The 6,000-nt window shown below is 41.8% G+C and overlaps 1 protein-coding gene across 2 annotated transcripts in view; it reads right to left on the minus strand.

Moving 5' to 3' along the window:
• Positions 1-6,000, minus strand: part of zgc:110158 (uncharacterized protein LOC553590 homolog) — a 100,442-nt gene that overhangs the window by 24,847 nt on the left and 69,595 nt on the right. The window lies entirely within an intron of this gene.

Consider the following 6,000-nt stretch of genomic DNA (forward strand, 5'->3'; position numbering starts at 1 on the left):
GTGTAATAACTGAGAATCGACAGTCAAATCGGTCATTAAAGCACTGTTTAACTACAACTACTGGGATACATAACGTAAAAAATATAAAATTACACTGACTGATATCAGTTATTGGAATTTTTAGCCCTCTAAAATTAGTGTCAGCCTACCTGACAGGCCCTAATCCCGAGAGTGTGTGGGTGTGTGCTGTAGAGAGTGTGTTTTGAGTGTGTTTCAGAGCCGGATGGGGAGTGTGTTCGGTTCAGATTTAGCTGTGACCTGTCTGTGACCTCTCTGAGCCCTGTGGGTTCTGACGTTCCACTCACTGTCCCAGAAACCGCACGCGGATACTACAGCAGAACACGAGCACTGCCCTGAGGTGTGTGTGTGTGTGTGTGTGTTTGCTCTGGCTGCCTGCCTCACTCAGAGTGTGTTGTGTGTGTGTGTGTGTGTGTGTGTGTGTGTGTGTGTTTGTGTGTGCGCGTGCGTGTATGTGTGGGGTGGGTGGGATTAGAGAAGTGTGGAGATGCTCAAGGCCTGTTTAACTCACAGCAGCACTGAGGTCATGACTGTTCATTACACCTCATCTCTCTCTCTCTCACACACACACACACACACACACACACACACAGCGTCACCATCTCTCCCTCTGTTTTGCTTCCTTTCTTACCATTCTTCCTCTCTCTCTTCCTCCATCCATCGCTCCTCTAGCCAAAATCTCACACTCGTTCTCTCTCCTTCGCACCTTCTTCTTCATACCTTTCTCTCTCTCCCCACTCTACACCAGCCTCATCTCCATATTCATAAGAAAGCTCAAGCCTATTCTCTTTGGAAGCAAATGCCAAAAGCGCCAAACTCGGTGGGCAGATGTATTAATAGCATTTGAGTGTGTGCTGGCGGGTGGGGGGTGGAGTGGGGTTGTGGAGCTTCGTCCACCAGCACAATGAGGAAACAGACTCGTTCAGGTGTGTTTGTGTCCTCTGCTATTTCCCCCTCGCGCTCTCTCACTCGTGCCCACCTCACCTCTACCTTATCACCAGAACAGCCAAATGCCAAGCCTGTCCGTCATCGGGCACCAGTCAGTCCTTCTCACATGCATGCACACTTGTTTTCATACAGTGTCAGGACATGTGGTCATACACGCATCTCTGTCCATGATATGATATGTATCTCCATTTTTTGTGTTTTTTTTTTTTTCCACAGCCGCCATTTACATTGTATGAAAATGTTATAATGAACAGACCAACAAAAATGGTCCAAAATTAGAGCGGAAAAAAAAAAATGACACTAACCTCCATTATAAGTTAAAAGGCCAACATCCTATACTTTTCTAGCATTTTATTATTCTTCATAAGGTCCACTCATCACCTTAGCGTGGGCTTTTGTAGGAAAAATATTATACAATCAATTTTACATGACCATTTTCCAACCTCGCTTTATCCCTTAGAATTAAACAGGCTGTTTTTGTTACTGTACCTTTAAGACTGATATGTGTACATTGACTGGCCGATCTGTATCGTGCTGCATTACAGAAATTGTACTGTGCTGCTACAAAAACAGTACAGGCTCAAACACTGCTTACAACCTCAGCATTGAACTAAACTGCTGTAGGCTAAACAGGAAAACATCACAAATGCAATAAATTCAAACAGGCTGTTTTTGTTGTTCTATTTCTATATATGTACAGTGTAAACTGGGCAGTGAACAATACATGTTCAAACTTGTTTATAACTTAAAACATCTTTCAAAAAAGCAACAGTCGGCTTTTATGATTTTATTCCAACAGCAACAATATATATTTGTCGATATATTTTTCTATTATTTTTGCATAATTGGAATGGTTTGATTTTTGCTCCAGACATGCAATCAGCAATGGGCCAATTTGTTCTTTTGAATTGGTGTGATTTGTGTTGGAATTTCAATTACATAAATAACATGAAACAGGTAAGTGCACCTGTGCTGTACCTGAATGTTTCAACACCTAAATCAAAAAGTTGTAGCATAATTATACATTTATACAAATATTTTCTGTCCTCTTTGGTGCTTGGCCCCCCGACATTGCTTGTGGACACGATGTATTTTTCCATCTGATATCCAATCCAGCGTCTTCTGCTGCCCAACACTAACACTCATTAATATCATGCCAACTCTTCTTATTTTATCCGTCTTTGCTCTGTCGGGATGACAGCAAGTTTTTTTTTTGCTGCTGAATATTTTTTGTGCTTTTCAGTGCTTGGCCCCCGACATTGCTTGTGGACGCAATGTAGTTTCACTACACTTTAGACCTCTGACAGACTCTGAAAAGTGACAACAGCAAACAGTGATGGTACACAAAGCGGAGCGTGTGGACACAAAGCATCATGTGCTAAATTGCAAGTTGCCTCTTACTTTTAACATAGCGCTTTATTTGACTCATGTTATTTTAATAGGCAACTCATTATTGGTTTAATTTAAAATGCCACTTTGGCCCATTAATGAGCAAACAACGTTAATGTTGCAATTTTGGCCAAGAGAAAGTTCTGGAAATGTGCTAGTTTGTTCATTTATCCCACACCGTGTGACAAATTTTTCTGTAAAAAAAAAAAAAGGAATCAGAATAAGCCATGAAAATATATAATTGGGATGGGAATTACTAGAGGCCCCATGATGTGATGCCAAGATGCTTCAGCCACAACATATGTGCTATGCTGAAGATTGCGATATGACATACTGTGTTATATTTCTGACAGGAAATTATTCTCCAAAAGAAAACTTGCTGTGTTTTATCTAATATGGTTTACACTCTGTTCATCTCGTCTCCATCGTTTTTACTGCAGCACCATAAAACTGTGAAGTTGACAAACACTCCAAAAGATATCCTCCATATAGTTACTGCTCTACCGACTGAAAGGCAATGTTATACAGAACCCTTTCCAAGTGGTTGTACCAAATTTTGGTATTCTATTGGTATCTAACCACACTCAATACACATTACAACCATGAGTAATTTAAGTAATTAAATAATTTAAATAATTATTTTTTCCCCTTATTTGTGTGAATATATACACACACACACATAAATATATATATTATATATATTTATATTATATTACATATATATTTCCCTTGTAGGTTAAAAAGCTTTTGTTAAAAGCACAACACACAATCAGGACATTTTGTCCGGAAAGTGTATGAAAACAAACAAAAACACACACACAAAAGCTAACCAGAATCATGGGACTGGTAAGGTATGTGTACGGGCTTGTCTGAAGTTTGTGTGAGAGAGGAAAAGAACTGGCTGCTGAAACAGAAGAGGCAATTCTAGTTCTGAAGAAAGAATGAAGGGAAGCGAACAGGAGAAAAGGCTGAAACCTTAGTCAGAACACAAAGTAAAGAGCTCACAGATTTAATTCATTAACCGATTTGACTGCTAACCAACATACACAAGTCTGGAGTTCTGTTTTGGGTGGTAATTTCAGGTAACTGCCCGTCAGAACCAGCGCACTGTTATTAGTCTGAGAACACTATTATGGTGCTAATAGCTAAGCACTAAACGCTTAACCGCAGCCACCACCCACCGCCTGCCTGTATTTTACCGTGCAAGTTTTCACCTGCTGCACCACAGCAACGGGGGCTGACCGCATAAACCTTGCCGTTATCGCCGCATCACACAAAATCTCTTGTACGACTAACAACTGTAACAAGTGAGGACACGTTTGAAAGTTTCCCTCCAAACTCTTGAGAGCAGCAAGTGAAGAATGGCTAGCAGTAGCATCCCAACACACAGACTAACTACAATCAAACACAAAAAATGACCATGGAACACATTGGCTGAGACTACTTTTAGCTGGAGACTCAGACTTCCAGTCTTTTTATGGCTATCTATGCTATTCTGTTGTTATAATACTGTCATTCAGCTGAGATGTAGCATTAGTGAAACCTTGAGTGTCCAATATCAGTACAAATCCAATGTTTTTCTTTTTTTATTAAGCCTTAAAATGGTTTAAAATGAGCAGTTTTCAATTGAGCCACTTCACTGACGATCATCTAGACCAGGAGTTCTCAACCTTTTCCACCCCAAGGCCCACCTGTTTATAACCATAAAGCACAGCAGCCCACAGAAAAACTAAAATCAACTTTTTAAAAATGCTTTTTTTCTTAACTGCTCACACAGAAAACGTGCGAATCATCCATTTTAGTTCACAGAAACCAGATTTTGCAGTTATGTAAAAAAAAAAAAACGATGTCAAAAAAAGGGGGAAAAGAAAAAAAGGTAGATGTAGATGTGGACTGTGATTTGGAGCTGCAGGCCATCGCATTTTCACTGAAAATGCTCTTGTGGCTTGCAATGGTGGTCCCCGGCACACAGGTTGAGAAACCCTGATCTAGGCCGGTGGTGCTCGATCCTGGTCCTGGAGATCCAACTCTCTGGAAAATTCAGAGCCAGCACACTTGGCTGTAATATTCCGATGTCCCTGGAGGCCTTGATTACCTGGATCAGGTGTGTTAGATTTGGGTTGCAGCTAAACTATGCACGGTGCTAGATATCCAGGACCACCTCTGATCTACTCAATCTACCCAAATACTCTTCTGTTCTATTCACAGGAAGAAATATTCAGCTAATAACATTACATCACACAAAGCGAGCGTGCGCTATTTCAGGCTACATTTGTTACAGGATCGGACCGGATTCACACTCTTTTTTCCATCTGATATCCGATCCAGCGTTTTCTGCTGCCCAATACCAATACTCATCAATACCGACATGCCAACTCTTCCTAATTTATCCATCATTGCTCTGAGGTGATGACAACAAGTTTTCTTGTTGCTAAATATTTTGTGTGCTTTTCGGTGCTTGGCTCCCCGACATTGCTCATGGACGCAACGTATTTGTTTCACCAACACGGCACATCGTAGACCTCTGACAGACTCTGAAAAGCGACAACAGCAAACAGCGATGGTACACAATGCAGAGCGTGTAGACACAAAGCATCATGCATGCTAGAGAGAGAGAGAGAGAGGGAGAGAGAGAGAGAGAGAGAGAGAGAGAGAGAGAGCTGCTCATCCACAACTACGCCAGAGATTCCAATCTGCGAAGGTCCTTCCTTCTTCCATTAGAGCTCACACACACACAGTTATCCCGTCTTCAGCACTCCAATATCCATCTACTCCATTACTGAGAGCAGAAGTCCCTGAGCAACAGATTCACCACCACCTCTCTTCTCTGTGTCTCATTCTCACCACAGGGTTATACCCTATTCCCCCCGTTCTCCACCACAGTCCGAAGCAAACCTTACCTGATCAGTATTCCCAGTATGCCAAGTGAAGTACCAGTGCTCCACCTACAAATGTGTTCTTTCATAGCAACCGTTGCCAGATTGGACAAGCTTTACAGAACGTTGTCAAAAATCCGATTCAACCCAGCAACAAACCGTACATAGTTCCTCTTTTACACAATACAGAGCGATTCAAAAAGACTGATGTCAAAGCGCCATATTTTACAACCCTGGGGCGCCTATAGGAACCAATCACAATCTAATTGAAAGAGGGGGTCATAGAGTTTCTGACTGTCACCGGAAGATGGCTCCCTTCAGTCTGAGAGGAGATGCGACCCCTGAGCAGAAAGCGTTCTGCGTTCTCCACTTCAATAAGGGTGAATCCGTCAATACGGTGCCACGTGATTTTCGTGGGCAGTGAAGCTCCAACAGCTCAGAGTGTTCGTCGTTGGGTTCCACAGCACTGGATGATCTCCGAAATCGCATTGAAAGAGCCGTGAGTGCAGCGACAGCCAACATGCTCAATCGAGTAGGGGATGAATTGGACTATGGCGTTGATGCTGTCCGTACAGCTGGAGGAGGTTCATACTGAGCCCTTGTAAAATTACATAATAAATTCTATGCTCAATTAAACCATTCACAGTTTACTGCACTGTTCTGTAACGATTTAAAAGTCGAATAAATCATTTTGAAATCGGATGAATCTTTCTGAATCACCCTGTATATCCAAACTATACACAAAGCTAATCTACAGTGCTGAACTATG

This window comes from Colossoma macropomum, unplaced genomic scaffold (assembly GCF_904425465.1).
Source record: "Colossoma macropomum unplaced genomic scaffold, Colossoma_macropomum, whole genome shotgun sequence".
Taxonomy (NCBI): domain Eukaryota; kingdom Metazoa; phylum Chordata; class Actinopteri; order Characiformes; family Serrasalmidae; genus Colossoma; species Colossoma macropomum.